Source organism: Oryx dammah, unplaced genomic scaffold (genome assembly GCF_014754425.2).
Source record: "Oryx dammah isolate SB20612 unplaced genomic scaffold, SCBI_Odam_1.1 HiC_scaffold_18, whole genome shotgun sequence".
Classification (NCBI taxonomy): Eukaryota; Metazoa; Chordata; class Mammalia; order Artiodactyla; family Bovidae; genus Oryx; species Oryx dammah.
In genome coordinates this window covers 14,511,527-14,535,937 of record NW_024070202.1, presented here as the reverse complement: position 1 = coordinate 14,535,937, position 24,411 = coordinate 14,511,527, and the positions used below count along the sequence as shown (strand labels likewise).

Sequence of the window (24,411 nt, the reverse complement as noted above, 5' to 3'; positions counted from 1 at the left end):
CCCAGCATTCCTTGCGTTACCCGGTTGCTCTTCTCCCGTATCTCTATGGTAGAGTCAGCATAGAGGCGGCAACGGCGGAGGCAGCTGTGGTGAGGAAGAACGAGGGCTCGAACTTTCTTACTGGCCTGAGAGCTTTTGGGCTCCTGGGGTCACGATGTCAGAGAAAAAACAGCCGGTAGACTTGGGTCTCCTGGAGGAGGACGACGAATTCGAGGAGTTCCCTGCGGAAGGTAGGCCGCGGCCCCTGGGCCTCGTGGACCGTGACTCAGGCCTCCGAGTGGAGGCGGTGCGAGTAGAAGGGCCCGGCCGGGGGGCGCCGGGGGGGGAGTGAGGACCGTGCTGTTGGGAGTCGAGGCTCTCTGCTCGCTCGACCCTTCGCGGCTGGCTTCGGGACGGAGTGTCACGGTGGGATTCACCTCAGCAGTGAGGCTAAATGTTCTGTTTCCTCACTGGGAGGAACCACAGTGGCTCCCGAGCCCAAATCCGGGGCGGTGTGTCCTGTTACTCCTCAGCTCGGTTACCCGCCACCTCGTTCGTATTATTGTTGTCGTTACTATTATTATTTGTTTTAGCAGTCTTCCTTTGCCTTGAACCCTTCCACAGTTAAATTGTTCCTAGGTAGACCAGTGCTGCTTGCTTTGAGGATCTCACACATGAAGCCTGTTGAGTAGAATGGGAGGATCAGGTGTTGGTGCTTAATACCCGTTATTGCCTTTCTCTTGTTCCTCATTCATTTTTGATCACTCAAAGTTTTAGGATTTATAAAATCCTAAGCCGTCTGCATTTTTGTTAGCTTCTTGGTTGCCAAGAAGAACTTTAGTTATCTCATTGTAGGTAATAGCAAATAGGTAACAGTGATTGAGTGGTTGCTTGTCTTGAGTGTTTTGCTTGTATTAACTTATTTCATTTTCACAAGTCTAGTAAGTAGTAACTGGCATTAACATTTTTCAGATAAACGAACAGAAGCTTAGAAAAGTTAAGAAACTTGCCCACTGTTGCATAACTGGCTTGAAAAAATGGACAGCTGGTTCAGTTGACACTAGAACTCTTTAACTCTTTAGCTGTATTGCTTCTGTTTGTTAGATCGTTGTTGCCAGTTAGATTTCCAGAATTAATTGGTTTTTATGGACTAATTGTTAGGCATAGGGTAAATATTGGTCTCCTAATGAAAGGAGTGGCTTTTCTGAAAGTGGTAGAGAATTGGGGTTGATGGTGAACAAATCTGTTACATTAAACAGTTATTGCGTCACCGAAATCTTCCTAAGTTGCACTCCTCCTGTGCATAAAACCACATAGCTGTAACATTTGTTATTTTTATTTATAGTGTGTTCTGTTTAGTGGAAGAAGACATTAGAGCATATACTACACAAACTCATAAACTAACTCAAAAGTACATTTATTTTCAGTTCTGGGATTCAGTTTGTATTGTTTTTTGTTTTGGTAGTGGATTTATCTGTCCAGACATATTTTCTTGATCTCACTTTCAAGTTGGTTCATAATCCTTAACTGTGAGCTGCCTGGTAGAAAATTGGCTTATTGAGATTAGTATCTGCTTATAACTCAAACTTAATATTTGATATAGTTAGCGTTTATTCATTGTTTATCAGATACAAGATACAATATTAGGCACTTTATCTACATTTTTTACTCTTAATTTTCACAACTCTAAGGAAACTGAGGCTCAGAGATTGTAAAAGCGTGTCATTAAGTGGTTGTCAGAATCTGAAAGGTCTTTGAGCCCCCAACCCAAGCAAAGTTCAGCCTAAATCCCTAACTTTTAGCAAAGTGCCTGGGACATGGTAGATGGTCAGTAAATGCTTGTTGAATGAATGAACCTGTGTTTAAGATAAGTACTTGAGAATTGACTGCTTAAAAAGTATGGTGGCTCAGATATTAAAGCATCTGCCTACAGTGCAGGAGACCTGGGTTTAATTCCTGGGTCGAGAAGGTCCCCTGGAGAAGGAAATGGCAACCCACTGCAGTACTCTTGCCTGGAAAATTCCATGGACAGAGAAGCCTGGTAGGCTCCAGTCCATGGGGTTGCAGAGAGTCAGACAGGACTGAGTGATTTCACTTTCACTTTTTCAAAGATAATTGTACCTGATGATACATATGATGTTTCAGCAACTTTGATCAGTTTTTGCAGAATACGTTATTCTTGTACTAAGTTTATGTTGTGAGCATCAATTTATCCAAAATGTTGGTAGTTACATATGTTTAAAAAATCTTATTAAAGTTAAAAGGAAAAGCAAAAGCATTTTTTTCCCTCTAAACAGACTGGTTTTTTCTCTCACAGTAGACTGGTTTGTTAGCATTAGTAACTCACCATTTATTGGTCACCTTACAGAAAATTTATCATCTTCAGGTTTGAATATGTAGAACTTAATTCATTCAGTAAACTTTCTGTTGAGAATGAGAAATAACATTTGAAATGCCTTTGCACGTTCAGAGTTTTGTATGTTCTCCAGCTTATATTTCAGACAGGTAAAGTTAGAGAAGTACTGTTCAAAGCAGTACTTTGAAACTGGCCCGCTTTGAATCTTTCAGTATTTCAGTTTTCAGATCAGCTACTAGTGCCCTGAATTACTTTTCAAGTCTTTTCCTTTCTTTGGAGATTCTTTTCCTTGTGATTGTCTTTATGGCAAATATGCCATTGATAACCTTGCTAGCAGATAATGCTTAAAATTGCATATTATCATGTTTGGTTTATAGGAGGTCTTACTTTCAATGGCCTCTTGGGTTCTATGCTCCAGAAAGTGGATGATGTCCATTATCTAGGGTAGCTTTCAGTTAAGAGCCTGTTTCATGAAAGCCATTACTGAAACTGTATCTTTGGTTTGACTAAAGGATTGTAGGTCTTTTGAGGGTGGTGGTGTTTCATCTCATTCTGGATAAGAATGTGTTTGGTAGGGTGTCAATTCAATTATAAGGAAAGGGAATTTCTGTTTTAGAAAGGAAACTAAAATAAGGTGTTTTCATGGAGACTTCTTTGTTTCTTCTGAATAGGTCTTCTTCAGGGTGAGATGTAACATGTAGGGTGATTTTCTGAAAGTGCAAGGGAACAGATTCTCCTTTTTATACTTTAGAATGAAAATAAAAATAATCCAATGAGATCTAATTAAACTGAAAAGCTTCTGCAGCAGAGGAAACCATAAACTAAACAAAAAGATTACAGACGAGGAGAAAATATCTATAAATGAAGGGACACACAAGGGATTACTCTCCAGACCATTTTAAACTTTAAAACTGTGGATCTGTATTACATTGTTAGTCCTCAGGATTCTAATTGGTGGATACGTAATCTGGTCATAAACAGGAACTGTTAAAAATCACATTTAGGATTTTTGTGAGTTCTGCAGCTTCTTGACTATTTAAACTGCTTGAGTATAGGCTTTATTGGAAGACTTTCTACATTTTGAGAATGATCATAATAGTTTTGGAGGCTTGGAATGGTTAGAATTTTAGAACTGGAAAGCAACTTAAAGTCAAGAGAAGCTAGCACTTGTCAAGATCTTATATAGCTAGGTTAGTAGTAGCAGGGTGGCACCTAAAATTGAACTACTCTGTAATATATTTGAAATTTTAAACAATTTTGCAAATCAGACATAAAAGCTATTAAAATATTTTCATTAATCTCATTTCTCTAACAGTGAGAAGTGTGTGTGAATAAAAATGGGAAGAGCAAGTGGGCCTTTAAGTTCTTTTATTCACTTCTTCCTCTGCCAGAATTGAGAGGTTTTTTTTTTTTTTCCCCCTTTTTTGAAGGAAAAGAATATTTAAAATGAACTTGATTTTGCCTTCAGAAGCAATGATGTTTACAAGAAAATACTGTTATGCTTAGTAGTCTGTACCTTTTATAAATCAGTGGAACTGCTGTGCTAGCTGAAGCAGACTGTGTGCTAAGTCGATTCAGTTGTGTCTGCCTCTCTGTGACCCTATGAACTGTAGCCCGCCAGGCTCCTCTGTCCATGGGATTTACCAGGCAAGAAGACTGGAGTGGATTGCCATTTCCTCCTTCAGGGGATCTTCCCAACCCAGGGATTGAACATGCGTCTGTTGGTTCTCTAATGCTAGTATTAGCATTGTGGAATAACTGAGGCACTTTGGCCTGTGCCTAACAAAATAGGATATCTTACAGTGTGGTTCTTAACCAGGGGAGTATTTTTGGATATCACATTCACTTGTCTAGTGAGAAAGTAAAATAACTGTTAGCATATAGTGGGTAAAGGTCAAGGATTTTAAACACCTGCTATGCATAGACCAGTCCTGCACAAGGAGGAGTTGTCCTATGAAAAATGTCACTGAGAAATACTTATGTGAACATTGGATACCAACTGAGCTAAATCCTCAACAGGAAGGTTCCTTAAAATCTTAAATGTTGCAAGTAGATACAGCTAGTACCATGCCAGTTACTATACTAGTCAGTTTACCTAGAACCAGAGGGGCTTTGGTATAGTGGACACATAAATTAAATCACATTTAAATTAATTGCATGGTAGTAGCAAGAAACATAGAATTATGTTAACTAAAATCTTCTGAGAAAAAAGATAAATAATAGTGAGGGACTTCCCTGGTGGCCTAGTGGCTAAGACTGAGCTCCCAGTGCAGGGGGTGTGGGTTCCATCACTGGTCAAGAAACTAGATCCTGCATGCCGCAACCAAGAGTTCCCGTGCTGCAACTGAAGATCCCGCATGCCGCAACCAAGAGTTCCCATGCTGCAACTGAAGATCCCGCATGCCGCAACCAAGATCCAGCACAGCCAAAAAAATAATAATAATAAAAAGAGTGGGCCATGCCTCAGTCTTATATATATTTAAAAATGTATAATACATGCTAAAGTATGTGTGTGATTTCTGTACATGGAAATCATATGCAAGAAGAAAGTTTTTGAGCCCCACGATGGAATCTAGGATCAGACTTAGGTTCAGAATCCACCATTCATCAACTTTTAACTTGTCAACTTGTAGTAGTTACTTAAATTCTTTTAAATATTTTTTCAGCAGAATATATAGGATGATTGTATAAGTAGCTGTTTATTTAAAAGTTAAACCTATAAAAAGGTATAAATTTAAAAGTGAAAGCACTGTTTCTCCTGCTTTCCCCAAAAACAACTCCCATGCTTCAGTATAGCCAGTAACAGTTCTTTTAATGTCCTTCTAGAGCTTATATATGAGATATACGTGTGTGTTTGTGTATTTCCTCACAAAGGACAGTATTTTATAAACTGTTTTTCTACTTGCTTTTACATTATATATTTTGGACGTGTGTCACATTGATATAAACATCTATCTCATGCTTTATAATAGTTGTGTTCAACTAGTCCATTGTATGCACATTAAATCTATAAATATCTATTGATATCTAGTGGTTTTAGGTTTTTTGTATGCTTGTTTTTATGCTTTGTTTTTTTCTGTTACAGGATATATTGAGGTAAATATTCTTACATCTTTGCTTTTGTTCTTATTTGTAAGATAAATTCTTAGAAGTTGTCAGATCAAATAAAAATTCATTTTTAATTTTGAAATATAATTGTTATTTTAAAAAATTACAAACTTACAGAATAATTGAAAGTATAATACAAACAACTCCCCCCACCCCAGCTACTTGAGAGTAAGTTGCTAACCTGATGTTCATCACCTCTACATATTTTAATGTGTATGTCCTACAAAGACATAACCTCAATACAATATTGGAAATTAACACACAGATGTATCACTATTATCTAATCCACAGGTACCTTTCAGGTTTCTCCAGTTGTTGTAATATTTTGATTAAAATCATAGATTATATTCAGTTGTCTCTTCTTCTGCGTACCTCTTGTCTTTTCAGTCTACAGCAGGTGTCTCTGTTTGACTTTCATGATTTTGATACTTTTGAAGATTACAGGCAAGTTATAGTATGTTTCTCAACTTAGATTGGGCTCATATTTCTACATGATTAGATTTAGGTTCTATACTGTGGTAGGAGTATTATAGTAGTGATGTTGTGTTTCCATTCCATCCTATCAGGTGGAAAATAATAGTTATTCCAACTAACATGGAATAGTTGGAATAACTATCCAACATGATAGTAATCAGCTGTGTTCTACTAGTTCATTGTATGCACATTAAGTATTCTATAAGTATTTATTGATATCTGGGTGGTTTTAGATTTTTTGTTTGCTTGTTTTTATGCTTTGTTTTTTCTGTTGCAGAATATATTGAGGTGAATATTCTTATATCTTTGCTTTTGTTCTTAGTTGTAAGATAAATTCTTAGGATAGTTGGATAGTTATTCCAACTATCATTCCAACTATTAACAATAGAATAAATTAACACTCATTTATTCCATTGTTGATAATCTCTTTATTAAGTTAGTGTGTGATTCTTTTCCATTGTTAGATTACACATTTTCCCTTTGTAATTAATAGATATTTTACCAAGAGGGACTTTGAACCTATGTAAATACAGTTTTCCACTCATCATCAAACTTTCAGTTTATTCGTTTGTGTATTTGAATCAGTACAGATTCATGGATTCTCATTCAGTGGGTTATAATTTGTTGCTATTATTTATTTTGATCTTTAGATTGTCCCAAATTTGAACATAAGAAATCCCATCAAGCTGTCTTCTGTGACCTTTTGATGTCACCATCATTCTTTGTGTATTTCATAACATTCTGATACAACAAAGTATTTCAAGCTAATCTTACCTTTTCCTGTTCCAGTCCTGGAATCAGCCATTCCTTTAAGCTGCATTCGTTTTGGTGGAGAATGATACTTGGATGGCAAGGTCTTACCTCCAGTTGTGCTAATGACTTTTGAGACTCTTTCAATGGAAGGCGCTAGGAAATACACAAATGTGTGTGTGTGTGTATACACACTCTTTTACATCTGTTTGTAAGTATGTGCTTGTATAAAACCAGGAGTTCAGACAGATATCTCTAGTTTACAATTCAACACCATAGAGCTCATTCTAATTTATTCCCTTTCCACATTTGTAACTTTCTTCCCCAATAGTGAGAAACCTGGCTCCTGTTATCATAAATAATTGTCTATTGGGTGATTATCATTCCTAACCAATGTTTGTTGCCCTCTCCACCCCACAGATCCCCTTGTTATCTCACGTGGGCTTCAACATTTTATGCCAGGTCACTGTCACCTCTCCTTACTCTAGTCTTAGATGGTTTCTTCACTGAGTCTTGACTATGACACAGCAACCACACAACACCACCCCTCCACAGGAAGGCACTCCTGGCTCTGCTTGAGCTCTGACACCTTATTCAGAACCAGGTACCTTTTGAATTTTGACATAGTCTTAAATTATCATTTACAAGTGTTAGTTGCTCAGTCGTTTCAGACTCTTTGCAAACCCCCATGGACTGTAGCCCACCAGGCTTCTCTGTCCATGGGATTCTCCAGGCAAGAAGACTGGAGTGGATTGCTATTTCCTTCTCCAGCTATAGTTCACCTTTTCCCTCAGGTTACCTACACTTCATATTAAACATTTTAGCCTTTACAAACCTGAGGGATGAAAATGGAATTGCATCATTTTGATTTGGATTTATTTCTTTGAGTGACATTAACCGTTGCATTTTTTCTTGAATTGTTACCTTCTTAATCCTCAGTTCCTTCATGTAATTTGTGTATAATAATTAGAGTCATGTAAGGATTATATGATTGTATTAGTCTGTTTGAGCTGCCAAGACAAAATACTGTAGGTTGAGTGACTTAAACAATAATAATTTATTTTCTTGCAATTTGGATTGTGGGAAGTCCAAGATTAAGTTCAATACCTGTTCAACCTGGCAAGGGTTCTCCTCCTGGCTTGCAGATTGTTGCCTTCCCACCATATCCTTACAGGATACAGAGAGAGAGCTCTCTGGATTCTCTTCTAACAACACTAATTTCATTATGAGGACTCTACTCTCATGATTTCATGCTACCCTCATTACCTTCTAAAGTCCCCATCTCCAAATACCATCACAATGAGAGTGATTAGGGCTTCAACATATAAATTTCAGGGTTTGACACAAGCATTCAGTCCATAAGAATGATATATTTTCTGTACAGCATAGAGTTTGGCACAAAGTTGGTATTCAGTGAACATTAGTCCCCCCCTTTTTTTCTCCCTCCTAATCTTAAGGATTTGGATTTTTGCATGTTTGGTATGTATTTAATTTGAACCATTTTTTACAAATATTTTGTAATTTTAGATGTATCCAAAATTAAGCTTGTTGAGTTTGTGGGTTATTTGATTATTTTTTAGTATTAAAAACTTACAAGTTAAAAAACATTGTCAAAAGTTTTTCCAAAAGTACTTTAAAAATAGTTGGTTATTTACATAAAATATGAAGATATATACTGGCACACATTGTTTTAAGAATGTGTACAGGAGATATAAAGAAATACAGTGGAATGAAAAAACCCCAAGTCAAGATACTAGTGCTTGCCAGAGCTTTGTGAGAGGTATTACTCAGGATATTAAGCAGTAAAACTCTTTGCTTATTTATTTAACTTAGTGGAATGAAGAAGTATTAAGCAGTTTTGATTTAAATAGTGTTCAGTGTTACATAGTAATGTTTTTAAGCATAATCCATTGAAAGGTGTGATGAACAGTGAAAACGAGGAAAAAAATAGAAGTTTCAAAAACTATACTTATACTCTTCTGAAGTATAAAAATTCACCAAATACTTTTTTTTTTTTTCCAATTTTCTGTTCTATTATTGATGTAATGCTTGGTAGAAATAGTATTATCTTTATTCTGAACCCATGTTCTCTTTTTTACCTCCATCACCCCTTAAGTTTCCTTGCAATGGTTAGCACATAATAAATAACTTACTAATTGGATATATGTTTGTAGAGTGCTTCCTATAAATCTGGCACTGAAAGGTGCAGAATGATTCTAGCTGCCATTTATCAGTACAAAGTGCTTTAAATAGTCTTGTGTAATCCCCATAGCAGCCTAATGACAGTTTTATAATTGGGGTTCAGCAAAATAACTTAACCAAGGACAAAGTTAACTAGAAGCTGCATTGAGTCAAATTTGACTCTTTAGATAGATATTTGTCTTTGAATTCAGTGATATAAATGTCAGTGGAGATACGGATCAATAAGTTTTCACGCCAGGCTTGCGCTTTTTAGTATTTTGCAGGTGCTTATCCTGTGGGGAGGGCTCCAAGCCTTTCTCTCCCCACCCCCCAATTAAACCAGAACACCTTTGCTTTTGACTGTGTTTATCTGTTGGGTTTCTGGGTAAGATTTTGCTTCGTTTCCTTCCAGTGGAAGGAGAATTACTGGTGGTGTGAGGATTAAGCCATTGATAGTAAAGTGCAGCAACAGGTTAAAAGAAGGGGAAATTATTTCCAGTTGTGTACCACGTGAGGCAGCAACATTTGAACAGAGCTTTCAAAATGTAGAAATGTAGGAAAGGGATTTCCAGAAAAAAAAGAGGAGTAGATACTTGGAGGTAGAAAATCAGTGTGTACGTGTGTTTCATTTGACTGTGAAGTAGTTACACATGCAGGTAGTTTGGGGCCTAATCGTGGAAAGCTTTAAGCCACATGACCAGTTTGGACCTGATCCTTAGGTAGATGAGAAGGGGGGAGGATTGTTTGTTTGATATGTGTAAGTTTCCTTAGGCAATAGGCAGTTTAGGAAAAATTAACCCAGCAGAATTAATTTGAAAGGATAGAAAGAAAGAGTCAGGGAAGCTAATTAGCAAATTGTTCAAATAGCTTAGTTAGGACTAAGGGCCTGTAGTAGGTTGTTATTAGGAAAGAATGATGCAGAAATAGCAAGGAAGCTTTGGCAACTAGTTAGATAGTGTGGGGATAGGAAAAATCAGGAATTGTGATTTTGCACTTCCATGACTAGTGAAAAGAGCAATGGTGGAAAAGATAAGACTAATTAACGACTTTGGGGAATTTTATAGAATTAAAGAAAACTAAAGCACTAATCAACAAAGAGGACCAAAGTCAGTGTGTTTGTAGTGAATCTGACACACACACACCATATATTGTTGTTGTTCAGTCGCTAAGTTATGTCTGACTCTTTGTGATCTCATGAACTGCAGCATGCCAGGCTTTCCTGTCCTTCACTGTCTCCCAGTGTTTGCTCAAACTCACATCCATTGAGTTGGTGATGCCATCCAACCATCTCATCCTCTGTTGCCCACTTCTCTTCCTGCCCTCAATCTTGCCCAGCCTCAGGGTCTTTTCCAGTGAGTTGGCTCTTTGCATCAGGTGGCCAAAGTATTGGAGCTTCAGCATCAGTCCTTCCAATGAATATTCAGGGTTGATTTCTTTTAGCATTGACTGATTTGAACTCCTTGCTATCCAAGGGTCCCTCAGGAGTCTTCTGCAGCTCCACAGTTCAAAAGCATCAGTTCTTCGGTACTTAGCCTTCTTTATGGTCTAACTCGCACATCCATACATGACTACTGGAAAAACCATAGCTTTGACTATACGTACCGTTGTTGGCAAAGTGATGTTTCTGCTTTTTAATATACTGTCTAGGTTTGTCATAGCTTTTTTTCCAAGGAGCTAGCATCTTTTAATTTCATGACTGCAGTCACAGTCCACAGTCATTTTGGAGCCCAAGAAAATAGTCTGTCACTGTTTTCATTTTTTCCCTATGTATTTGCCATGAAGTGATGGGACTAGATGCCATGATCTTAGTCTTTTGAATGTTGAGTTTTAAGCCAGATATGTTTAATTATTGATGAAAGGAATTATGTTTGAACTTCCTTTTTTAAAAAATGTAAGAAAAATTACAGATGATTATGTAAGTTATCTTGGGCCTCTGTTTCAGATTCTGAACCACAGACAGCTGAAAGTTCACCAATAGTCTGGTAGCAACATCATTTAAGACTTGCTTTTGGTTGTTTGCTCTGAAGTTCTCCACTGACATTTTTGATCCTTGGTGGAGAAAATTTAGGTATAGTACAGTGGTGCTATGCTGCTTTTGATTTCCTAGCTACTGGGTATGTAGATGTTTTTGTATCATGATAACCTACAGAACTGAAATTTTATTAAAAAAAAGTTTGATATGTTTTATGCAACTTAAGCAGGAACATGTGTAAATTTATCTCAGAATGACTAGATATAGTGTGGCTTTATTATCATATTTATGACTGTAATGATGCTATTTGCAACTATTGGTGTCTCACCTATGGTGGTGAATGTACAATTTAAAACTTTTTGAACTTTCCTTTGTTTCTTTTATATTTTTCTTCTTGTAATGTTCTGTATATACATGAACATTTTTTATTTGAAGGAACTTTGTTGGAGATTAGTTTGTTTATATTCAGAGTAGTTTTACTGTTAAGGAATGAATGAGAGTTTGATGCTCCTGAAAATTGCTGTAAAATAGAACATTTGCAACCCTTTTTGGTATAAATAGAATTTCCTCTTTACTTTTCTCCAAAGTGGTATACTTCATACTTTGAAGAAATTTCAGAATGTATGTTGGAGAGTGAGGAGAGTAAATACTTTTAAAAACATTGAGAGAAAAACTTTTTCATACTTAAATGTCAAGGTGATACTTAGATGAAGTATTGGGATCTTTGATAACTATGATTTTTGAAATCTAAAGCTAGTCAAAGATATAATTCTCACTGGCAACTGTGAACAAAGCCAAATTTGAGGCAAAGTCTCAAATAATTTAGGATTGCTAGAAACTTATGTATTAGGCATCTGTTATTGGTTATTTCCAATTCTGACTTCTTAAAATATGGTAATTTTTTACCAGTACACATCTGGAGGTCTGCACACTGAAGTAAACACAGCTGAGGTTATTTAAATGATTAATCACAACCTTGGCAGTGCATTTAGTGTTGAAGATACAGTGTGTACTTTATAGTCATCTGCGTATTGAAGGAGGGCATTAGACATAAATCAGGTATCCTTGTTTGATTTTTATTATTTTGCCCTTAAAAAAAATATTTCTGAGTTTAATGCTTTAAAAGTAATTAAGATTGCTTGGTTATCAATGCAGTGTTATAATGGAAAAGTAAACACAGTTCAGAGATGTTTTGCAAAAAGAAGTCTGCCAAGTCAGAGGTTAATCAATCACATTTTTAAGTTGCATACTCATTTAGTTGCATTTACATATATTGTAGTTTTTATATATTGTAACATGTATAGTATGGAGGACTTATAAGAGTTGGAAATAAATTTGGGGATATTATACCCTATTTAAACTTTATATGTAATATAGTTCATTCAGTACATTCCTAGATAATAAAGAAAATCTTTATTTACAGTTTTTGTTTAAAATAGGTTATAGATTCTGGTTTGTCTTTTATGCTCCCTAGTGTCATAATTATGAAGTACTATATAATAATACCTGAGAAATACAGAGCTATTGTCATGAGTCTTTTTGTGTGTGTGTGTTCTACCTAAAGTCTTGCTTGCAATACTGTTTTTCCTCCATTCGTGAGCCAGTTTCTTTTTCTTGGGACTTTATTTCTACTTTCTTTTCCTTTTCTTGCCATTAAAGTTACATGAAAGGTTGTTAACAGAGAAAGAGATGTGTGACTCTTATGCTAAATGATCATCAGACTTCAACTTGATAAAGTGAAATTGTGCTAGTCTTAAAATTTTTTTAAAGACACTGTTCAGTGACTTCCCTGGCAGTCCAGGATTTTAGACTCCACGCTTCCACTGCAGAGAGTGTTGGTTTGATCCCTGGTCAGGAAATTAAGATTCCTGCATGCTGCAGTGACGCTCTTCCCCCAAGAAAGATAGTGTTCAAACTAGTATTTCCCATATTATTAATATGTGAAAGAGTTAAGAATTGGACCTCCTACAAAATAAGTTATCAAATCTTTTATGTTTCTTATTCTAGATTGCTTCTTATCTGAAGCAATAAAGTACAAATTAACAGTATTTTTTTAGTCGCTTAAGGTTAAAAGAATTAAAGCCAACTTGAAGATATTTTAATGACATAAGTAATAACAATATTAAAATCAGTGTTTTATTTCTTAATTTTTTTTGGTCACACCTCACAGCTTGTGGAATCCTAGTTCCCCAACCAGGGATTGAACCCAGGCCTTTGGCAATGAAAGCATGGAGTCCTAACCACTGGACTTTGAGGGAATTCCCTGAAATCAACATTTTAAATCAAGTCATAATTAGATTAAAAGTTCCTGTGGGCCCTGTATTTTAATTGTTTTGTAAAGGGTAAACTTACAAGATTAAGAGAGAAATGTGAAATAAATGTTCTTGTTATTTTATATTCCTGACCTGAATCTTTTGATACATAATCATTTCCTTAAAATTTTAGGAAGCTGGTTAGTTAGAAGTGGTTCAGGCTGATGTGAGGTTTGGTGTCTTAGAACCTTAAAGATCAGTTGTGACTTGAGCCTGTGTCATCTCTTTTACTCAAGATCATGTATTGTATTCTAATTAATGTATTTATGTATCAAATTAATCAAATCATAATACACTCAAATTATTTTTTGGAACATTAAACTCTTAGATATCTTTATAAACATTCTTTAAAATATTAGTAAAATAGATGCTTCTTTTGACAATTCCCATTTCTGTGCTTAACTCAAATATGTTTAAAATCTGGAATTTGAGGTCATGAAATAATGTTAGAAAAAAAGTTAATAAACATTTTCTTGTAAAATAGTCTTCTCTCTCTCTCTCTTTTTTTTTTGGTAGTGGTAATGGTGGTGGTTTCCAAAGAGGGGTATGCCATATAGTGATCTCTTAAGGCTTTCTCTGTTTCCAAAATTCTGAAATTTTAAATAATCTTCAGTCATTTTATAAAAACTTGAGGTATAAAGCCAAACTTTGCTATTGTGATTTAATGAAATGATTTTGTATGAATTTTTTATACTGGAAGGTGTTAGTGTAATTAAATCAAGAAACAAAAGATTCTAAGCTGTCCATTAGTACTATTAGATAGCTCAGAGCTATAGGTTATAGGAAGACTGGAGGGGATGAGGATGAATAACATTTTATAGTCATTATTCACTTGCTATAAAAAGGATTTTGGTGTTTTTTAGTTGCCAAGTCACGTACGACTCTTTATGACCCCATGGACTGCAGCATGCCAGGCTTCCCTGTCCATCACCAACTCCTGGAAGTGGCTCAGCCTGATGTCCATCAAGTCAGTGAAGCCATCCAGCCATCTCATCCTCTGTCGTCCCCTTCTCCTCCTGCCTTTAATCTTTCCCAGCATCAGGGTCTTTTCCAGTGAGTCAGTTCTTCACATCAGGTGGCCAAATTATTGGAGCTTCAGCGTCAGTCCATCCAGTGAATATTCAGGGTTGATTTCTTTAGGAATGACTGATTTGAACTCCTTGCAGTCCAAGGAACTCTTAAGAATCTTCTCTAGCACCACAGTTCAAAAGCATCAATACTTTGGCAGTCTGCCTTCTTTATGGTCCAGCTCCTACATCCATACATGCCTCCTGGAAAGACCATAGCCTTGACTAGATGGACCTTTGTTGGCAAAGTGATGTCTTTGCTTTTTAACACTCTTGTCTAGGTTTGTCATAAAAGAGATAATGGATTGCATTTTTCCATTATAAGTTCAACATTCAAGAATTTGAATTTCTGTGATTTGAAGTGGCTTATTGAATTTTAATTAAAAGATAAAATCATGAGGTTGACTTTTGGTGATTTAGTATTAGAGAAATATATCTACTCTTGAACTCCTTTTTATTTATTTATTTTTTTTGAGCTCCTTTTTAATTTAAAATTTGATCTCAGCCTGCAACCCATACCATCTTAATGTTCCTGTTGTATACTTAATGCTGCAATTTCTGTCCGCTTTATTTTTGCCTTAAACCAGCTCCCTTCTTTCTGAGATTTCTTTGCTCTTAGAAGAACAAAAAGAAAATTTTTATATAACAATTTAGAGAAGAGTAAACAGTTTATTATTGATTGCAATGACAATATGAGAATAACAGTACTCTTTTATCCCTATACCTAACGATTAACTCTTGACTTAACTAAGTCAGCTTGCTTGTTTATGAATGTTCAGAAATGTTATTATTTAATCTTTAACCTTGGAAATAGATACCTTTTTTTTTTTTGGCCAAACTGTGTGGCTTTCCAGGACTTCGTTCTCTGACAAAGCATGGAATCTGTGCCCTCTACGGTGGAAGCACAGGGTCGTAACCACTGGACCTCCTGGGAAGTCCCTCGATACACTATTTTTTTTTTTTTTTCAAATTTGGTTGCATTAGCTTTCTGAGCGCTCTTCCCATAGACTGAAGGAAATCCTGAATGTGATTTTCTTTTCTCTTAACTTCTTAATCTGTACTCACTATAAACTATAGGTGGATTCATAAACAGAATAAAAATTTTCAATTTGAAAGGTACTTCTGTAAGAAAGGAGAACATGTAAGGGTATCTCAAGCCCAGTCAACTTAATTTTGAGATGTAGATAATATTTAGTATTGTTAAATATTACTGTTGTTAAGGACCTCAGAGAATAGTAATAGGATTTCAATTTAGATCATTAAAAATATTTCCTCCTTGAGAATAATAATTACTGGAATATACAAAAATATTTATGCAGATAAAAATCAGTATTTTCGATTATTGAAAGTTTACTAATGAATGCCTTGTTCACTACCCTATACAGATGATTGAAACACAATTGAGCACACACCTTGCCATTGCCAATACATTTGCCTAAGCTTCCTAGGAACCTGAAATAAATTGCCTGAGAGAAACTTCCATCTTTTCAGGCACTGATATCGTAAAGAAATTTCCCACATGATCTCTCTTCAGGGAGCACTCAAAGAGATGATCATGTATTCTTACAGTAAATACAGTTGAGAATTTTACACAACTCATTCACAATACATGATATTATTGATCTCTTCTGTCTTGAAATTTATACTCTTGATTCTACTGGAACCACCCACTGCCCTGAGATTGACCACTCAAAGGAAGAGAACTTGAGAAACGTAGTTGTATTTACCCAACATTTTTTTGAGTGCCTACTCTGAGTTTTCCTGGTGGCTCAGATGATAAAGAATATGTCTGCAATGCAGGAAACTCAGGTTCAATCCCTGGGTCAGGAAGGTCCCCTGGAGAAGGGATTGGCAACCCACTGTAGTATTCTTTCCTGCGAAATCCCATGAGCAGAGGAGCCTGGCGGGCTAGAGCCCGTGGGGTCACCAAGAGTCCAACGTGACTGAGCGGCTGACGCACTATGTGCCCAGTACTCAGCTCTATATATTAGAGTTCCGAATTTAATAAAATATGCTTCCTACCTGAATGTTTTGAATAGTTGCTTATGAAAATAGTGGTAGTCATTTTGGGCATCAGTAGAAGATAAGTATAGAGTAAGGAGGACAGAAAAAGACCACTAATAATTCATGATAGTAGTTACTTATTAGAAACATAGCTAAGTACATTTTAATCTTAAAAAAAAATCAGGAAGAAAAGGAATGAGTTTTTATAAAGCGCATACAGATTTTAAGCTATTCAGCAATGGTTCATATGGTATTTATTTATCATATTATGTACCTAACAAAATATTTTAAATGCCATTTGTCAACATCATGAAAAGCCTTTCATGATGAACAGAATAATTCCATTTACCTGGTTTTCCAAACCAGAAACTTGGGAGGCATCTTAGCTATCCCTTCTCCTTCAACTCTCACAATTATTCATTAAGTCCTTTTCATTTCAACTCAAAAATCTAGTTATTCTCCCCCTCCCTATTATTGCTGCCATTATGTTAAATTAAAAGAGATTATTCCCTCCATGAACTATTGAAAAGTGTTACTAAGTCGTGTCCAACTCTCTGTGGCCCCATGGACTGTAGCCCACCAGGCTCCTCTGTCCCTGGGATTTCCCAGGCAAGAATACTGGAGTGGGTTGCCATTTCCTTTTCCAGGAGATCTTCTTAACCAGAGATTGAACCCAGGTCTCCCACATGCAGGCAGATTCTTTACCATCTGAGTCACCAAGGAATCCCTACTAGGACACATTTAAGAGTGAGTGTGACACATGCTTATTGTTTTTGGAGGGGATAGGATCAAACAAAAATATGCAAGATCTGATTTAGTTCTTTTGAATCTTTCACAACCAGTTGTGCATGTGCACAACAGGTATTGTGTAGCTTAAGAGTATAGAGATAAATAAAAGTTTTTACTCTTAAGGAGCTTTAGATACTTGGAATCGATGTAGACATATAAACTGAGAATTACGATTGTACAGTATGTAGGTGTTGTGATAGAGATATACATGTAAGAGGGGACCTTATATCTGAAGGAAGAGAAGAGAGGAAATTAGGAAGGCTTCCAGAGGTGATATCCAGACTGGTTTTTTTAAAAGCTGTTTTTCTCAGATTTTGAAACTTTTAACCCTGTAGAAGTTTTTGAGAGCACAAAAAGGGATCAAAAGGTACACATTTGCAGTTATTTAGGTCATGAGTGTGTCATGTATAGCATGCTTACTGTAGTTACTAACACTCTGTGGCATGTTTGAAAGTTGTTAGGAGAGTAGATCTTAAAAGTCCTCATCACAAGAAAAAAAGTTACGTATGCTGGTGATGGATTTTAATTTGACTCATTGTGGTGATCGTTTCTCAGTGTATACAAATATCAAATAATGTATGCTAACACCTACTGTTATATGTCAATTACAATGTTATATGTCAGTTATACCTCAAAAAAAGGGCAGCAAACACCCACATTTCATCAGCTAACATTTTGTCATATTTGTTTCTATCAAAGCATGATATAATATATATATGTAGATATATATATTTGAGAAGCATTTGCAAGTAAACACAACAAAATGACACTTGGTTCTTAAATATTTCAGCATGCATGTCTTAAAGAATAAGGATATTCTCTTAAGACAATTTTACAACCATATTTAAGAAAATATTCTGCTTTTTACTATTTGTGTATGAGTTATCTTTTAAAAAAGTAATTTTATTTATTTATTTTTGGCTTTGCTAGTTCTTCGATATGCATGCCCTTTTCTCTATCTGTGGTGAACAGGCTCCTCATAGCAGCGGATTTTCTTTTGTGGAGCATGCTAGGGTGTGCAGGCTTCAGTAGATGCAGCTCCTGGGCTCCAGAACATGGGCTGAATAGTTGGGGCACACTGGTTTAGCTGCTCTGTGGTATATGGGATCTTCCCAGACTAGGGATTAAACTTATGTCTCCTTCATTGGCACTGGCTCACCACTGAGCCACCAGGGAAGCCCTGAGTTATCTTTCCTTTTTTTTTTTTTTTTTTTTTTAGCAGTTTTGAATTCCAGGGTGATATCTTCCTGCTGCTCAACTAACTTTAGTGTTATTGGTGCTGTGTTTTGAACGACTTTGTAATAGGCCTTATAAAAATAAGCCCAAGGAAATATCAACAGTAAAATATCCTCCTGAAGTTATAATAAATTTTCATGGCAAATAGAATGTTTTGTATTAACTACTATTTTAGATTATCTGCAAATTCAAAAACTGAGAAGACAAGATAGCATCAATTGAGATGTAAAGAGGAAGATTACTATTTCTCATAAATATGGTTTTAGATGTTTTGAATTGAGAAATTCTTAAGTAGCAAGTTTTCTGAAGCTTTTGTCTTTATGGAAATAATGTATGAGAAATACTTAGCATCTGTTTCTGTTTTTTAGACTGGGCTGGTTTGGATGAAGATGAAGATGCACATGTCTGGGAGGATAATTGGGATGATGACAACGTAGAGGATGACTTCTCCAATCAGTTAAGGTAAGTTTAAGTCAAAGTTTATATAGCTTAGTATTTTAAGTACAAAATTTGTAAAATATATGACAATTGACCTTTGAAATATTTTTGAATTATGGAAAATAAGATACATTGCCTTCATCTCTTGTGTTTCTAAACATGAATTCTTTGGGTAATTGCAGAGAACTTTTGTTCTTTCTGGTCTCTTTATAAAAGTAGTTAAATTGAAGCATATTTGTCTTTTTCATCCTTGTGGGTTAAATTCTGTCACTGTTAATTTTCTACCAATATTGAACAACTCAGCAGAAATTAGAATCGTGAATTACTCAGACCCAATGTATTAGTGATTCTCAAACGGGGATGGAGATTGAGGTGTTGGGAATGTACTTTTTCATATTCATGTGCAGTTCAGTTCAGTAGCTCAGTTGTGTCTGACTCTTTGCAATCCCATGAACAGCAGCACGCCAGGCCTCCCTGTCCATCACCAACTGCCAGAGACTACCCAAACTCATGTCCATTGAGTCGGTGATACCATCCAACCATCTCATCCTCTGTTGTCCCCTTCTCCTCCCACCCTCAATTTTTCTCAGCATCAGGGTCTTTTCAAATGAGTCAGCTCTTTGCATCAAGTAGCCAAAGTATTGGAGTTTCAGCTTCAACATCAGTCTTCCAATGAACACCCAGGACTTTAGGACAGACTGGTTGGATCTCCTTGCAGTCCAAGGGACTCTCGAGAGTCTTCTCCAACACCACAGTTCAAAAGCATCAATTCTTCTGCGCTCAGCTTTCTTTATAGTCCAACTGTCACATCCATACATGACCACTGGCAAAACTATAGCCTTGACTAGATGGACCTTTGTTGGCAAAGTAATGTCTCTGCTTTTTAATATGCTGTCTGCTGCTGCTGCTGCTAAGTCGCTTCAGTCGTGTCCAACTCTGTGCGACCCCAGAGACTGCAGCCCACCAGGCTCTCCCGTCCCTGGGGTTTTCCAGGCAAGAACTGGAGTGGGTTGCCATTTCCTTCTCCAATGCATGAAAGGGAAAAGTGAAAGGGAAGTCGCTCAGTCGTGTCCGACTTCTAGCGACCCCATGGACTGCAGCCTACCATGCTCCTCCGTCCATGGGATTCGTCAGACAAGAGTACTGGAGTGGGTTGGTCATAACTTTGCTTCCAAGGAGCAAGCGTCTTAATTTCATGGCTGCAGTCACTATTTGCTGTGATTATGGAGCCCCCAAAAATAAAGTCAGCCACTGTTTCCACTGTTTGCCCATCTATTTGCCATGAAGTGCTGGGACCAGATGCCATGATCTTAGTTTTCTGAATGTTGAGCTTTAAGCCAACTTTTTCACTCTCCTCTTTCACTTTCATCAAGAGACTCTTTAGTTCTTCTTCACTTTCTGCCATAAGGGTGGTGTCATCTGCATATCTGAGGTTATTGATATTTCTCCCAGCAATCTTGATTCCAGCTTGTGCTTCATCCAGCCCAGCATTTCTCATGATGTACTCTGCATATAAGTTAAAGCAGGGTGACAGTATACAGCCTTGATGTACTCCTTTCCCTATTTAGAACCAGTCTGTTGTTCCATGTCCAGTTCTAACTGTTGCTTCTTGACCTGCATACGGAATTCTTAAGAGGCAGGTCAGGTGGTCAGGTATTCCCATCTCTTGAAGAATTTTCCACAGTTTATTGTGATCCACACAGTCAAAGGCTTTGGCATAGTCAATAAAGGAGAAATAGATGTTTTTCTGGAACTCTCTTGCTTTTTCGATGATCCAGCAGATGTTGGCAATTTGATCTCTGGTTCCTCTGCCTTTTCTAAAACCCACTTGAATGTCTGGAAGGTCAGAGTTCACATATTGCTGAAACCTGGCTTGGAGAATTTTGAGCATTACTTTACTAGCATGTGAGATGAGTGCAATTGTGTGGTAGTTTGAGCATTCTTCGGCATTGCCTTTCTTTGGGATTGGAATGAAAACTGACCTTTTCCAGTCCTGTGGCTACTGCTGAGTTTTCCAAATTTGCTGACATATTGAGTGCAGCGCTTTCACAGCATCATCTTTTGGGATTTGAAGTAGCTCAACTGGAATTCCGTCACCTCCCTTAGCTCTGTTTGTAGTGATGCTTTCTAAGGCCCACTTGACTTCACATTCCAAGATGTCTGGCTCTAGATTAGTGATCACATCATCATGATTATCTGGGTCGTGAAGATCTTTTTTGTACAGTTCTGTGAATTCTTGCCACCTCTTCTTAGTATCTTCTGCTTCTGTCACGTCCATACCATTTCTGTCCTTTATTGAGCCCATCTTTGCATGAAATGTTCCCTTGGTATCTCTAATTTTCTTGAGATCTCTAGTCCTTCCCATTCCATTGTTTTCCTCTATTTCTTTGCACTGATCGCTGAGGAAGGCTTTCTTATCTCTCCTTGCTTTTCTTTGGAACTCTGCATTCAAATGGGTATATCTTTCCTTTTCTCCTTTGCGTCCCTTCTTTTCACAGCTATTTGTAAGGCCTTCTCAGACAGCCATTTTGCTTTTTTGCATTTCTTTTTCTTGTTGCTGCTGCTGCTAAGTTGCCTCAGTCATGTCCAACTCTGTGCGACACCATAGATGGCAGCCCACCAGGCTCCCCCGTCCCTGGGATTCTCCAGGCAAGAACACTGGAGTGGGTTGCCATTTTCTTCTCCAATGCATGAAAGTGAAAAGTGAAAGTGAAGTCGCTCAGTCGTGCCTGATTCTTAGTGACCCCATGGACTGCAGCCTATCAGGCTCCTTTGTCCATGGGATTTTCCAGCCAAGAGTACTGGAGTGGGTTGCCATTGTCTTAATCCCTGTCTCCTGTACAGTGTCACGAACCTCCGTCCATAGTTCATCAGGCATTCTTTCTATCAGATCTAGCGCCTTAAATCTGTTTCTCACTTCCACTGTATAATCATAAGGGATTTGATTTAGGTCATACCTGAATGGTTTAGTGGTTTTCCCCAGTTTCTTCAATTTAAGTCTGAATTTGGCAATAAGAAGTGCATGATCTGAGCCACAGTCAGCTCCTAGTCTTGTTTTTGCTGACTATATAAAACTTCTCCATCTTTGGCTGCAAAGAATATAATCAGTCTGTTTTCGGTGTTGGCTGTCTGGTATGTACCATGTGTAGAGAGTTTATAAATATAATTGGTCTCCACCTCTTGTCATGAAGGAAGAGAAACACACAAAGCTGAATGAATTTGGTGACTTACTACCTAAATCTTAGATTGAATCTTGGGTGTTTTTTTTCTTGTCGTTGTAAAATAAGGGAGAATGAATAATCTACATTGATTTTGTTTAAAGGCAGTGGAAGTTACTGTTTAAGATATTACATCTATTTTAAATAGGAAACATGCAAAGGACAGGTATTACAATCTTCAGTTTCCTGGAGTGGGGGAAAATGGAAACATTTTAGTTAAATTTAGCAAACGAAGGGATAGAATCAGAAACTTGTGCTGATCTCTTGACTCCTAATCCAGTGTTTTAGCACCAGCCCATACCATCCTCTACACCTGAGCAGAAGACAAAGATGATTCATATGAATAAGCTCTAGTGTTAATATTATTCATGGTCTTTAGGTCAGCATTTATATTATAAATACCTAAAAATTTTAAAGAAGTGGAAGAGTTTGGAGAAATGAATAACATATATCATTCCTACCATGTATTTTTTTTTCCTAACATGTAATTTTTGCATTGCATTTACATTAGATTGTCTGATAGTGTCTAAGCTAAATTATGCTTGAGAACTAATGTCTTTTTATCTTAGATATAATGATATAGTTGTGCACATTAATCATACTTAACATTTATACAGTGTTTTATTAATTGGCCCTCACGTAATTTTGTTGTGAACTTTTATAAAATCTAAATTGCGGCAGATCAGTTCCTGGTGATACTTGGAATGGTAGTTTAAATAACTGAAATTGATTATATGACTAAAAACCTTTTTATGCAAATGTTTATACAGTGCAGATCAGCAGGACTGAAATTTCAGGCTGAAAAAATTACTTAAAATTGTAAAAAGTATCTTTTAAAAGTGTTTGTACCATTACACGTTTTTGATATTTTTATCCATATTTAAAGTCAGAAAGGGAAAGGAGATGGTGGGACAAATGGAGTGAGTAGCATGGAAGCATATACCATATGTAAAATAGATAGCCAGTGGAAAAATGCTGTATGACTTGGGCAGAGCAAACCAGGCTCTGTGACATCCTAGAGGGGTGGGAGATGGGAGGGAGGTTCAAGAGGAGGGGGACATATGTATACTTGTGGCCGATTTATATTGATGAATGGCAGAAACTAACACAATATTGTAAAGCATTTTCCCTTCAGTTAATAAGTTAAAAATGAAGTCTTGTTTAATACTTTATATTACTGTATTTATTTTGCTTACATATAGTTAATACAGACTAATTCTCACAAACCCTTGTCAGTGTGAAAAGTAATCTCTCTTCTCTATGTATGAATAACGGTATGATTATAAAAATCCCTGAAGGTTTGGTAGCAGTGTCTCGTGTTCTTAGCCATATGGTTAATGATACTCAAAATTTATGCTTAAATATTTATTATGAACAGAATTGGAAAATATCACTAATTCCTTCACATTTCTTCCATAAATAGATTTATCAGAAAAAATAAGGAATAAAAAACATAGGTTTATTAATGGGAAATCAAAGTTTTATTGTCATTATGTTGATACACATCCAGTTTCCTTCTTAGGGAATAAAGTAAAACTATTTGATAGTATTTTAAATTGATGTTCAGGCTGTTAGCTCATTTATTTATTAATTGTGTTATTTTTAAAAATTATCTCATTTCTTTATCATAAAGAATGCCTAGTGATGTTGTTCTTTTGTCTTTCTTATAGAGCTGAACTAGAGAAACATGGTTATAAGATGGAGACTTCATAGCATCCAGAAGAAGTGTTGAAGCAACCTAAACCTGAACTGTTGACTAAATTCTAGAACAGAGAACCCAGGATGGGATACTTAAAAATGTTTATTTCATTACCTGCTTTGATTTATTTTTGTTTTTTTAATGCAAAAAAATAAATGTTTTGATCTAATTTTGGTTTGGTTCAGAAGTCTTCATCTTTTGACTGTAATCATTAATTTTCTCATTGTGCTTTTTTAAGAACTTTATTATAAACAGCAAAATTTTCTTGTAATGAATTTTTTTTTAATGAATTCTTTTTTTTAATGTTAACTGAGGCTCTAAGAGGTTAAGTGATTTTGAGGCTAGAATTCATCTGATTGTCAATTCAGTACTTCTTTTAAACCATGTAGATTAAATATTGGTCTTATTTATAAGGTACTTCTTTTAAGTTACATTTAACCTTAATTTCATCTTTATTTTGAAAGCTTAGGCATTTACTGACATTTCTAAGGTGACCCTTCATAACCTGTGTTTTTAAAATATTAGTCATTTTAAATTGCTGTAATTAGTTTCTGAGCCATTAATAATATTAATAGTTGATAAAATATTATTAGTACTTAACATGCAGAGTGGTTTGACCACAGTTCTAAGAATGATGTCTCTGTCAAAACTGAGGAAGTGGACTCAAGATATTTTGTTAACATATATACATTCTTATATACTACCTCACAGATTCAGTTAGTACAACTAGATTTCTGCACAGTGGTTACTAATTGCCACATCAACTTTTGTGAGTGGGGAGATTTAATTTGTTAAAGGATTTTTATAACATTCAGAATGGAGCTAATA

The 24,411-nt window shown here is 36.3% G+C and overlaps 1 long non-coding RNA gene across 1 annotated transcript; it reads left to right on the top strand.

The window, feature by feature from the left end:
* LOC120877974 lies at positions 1-23,770 on the top strand. The gene is made up of 3 exons (XR_005724432.1): positions 1-230; positions 18,597-18,690; positions 23,555-23,770. It is a non-coding gene; the product is annotated as an uncharacterized LOC120877974 (long non-coding RNA).
* Positions 23,771-24,411: the final 641 nt, after the last annotated feature.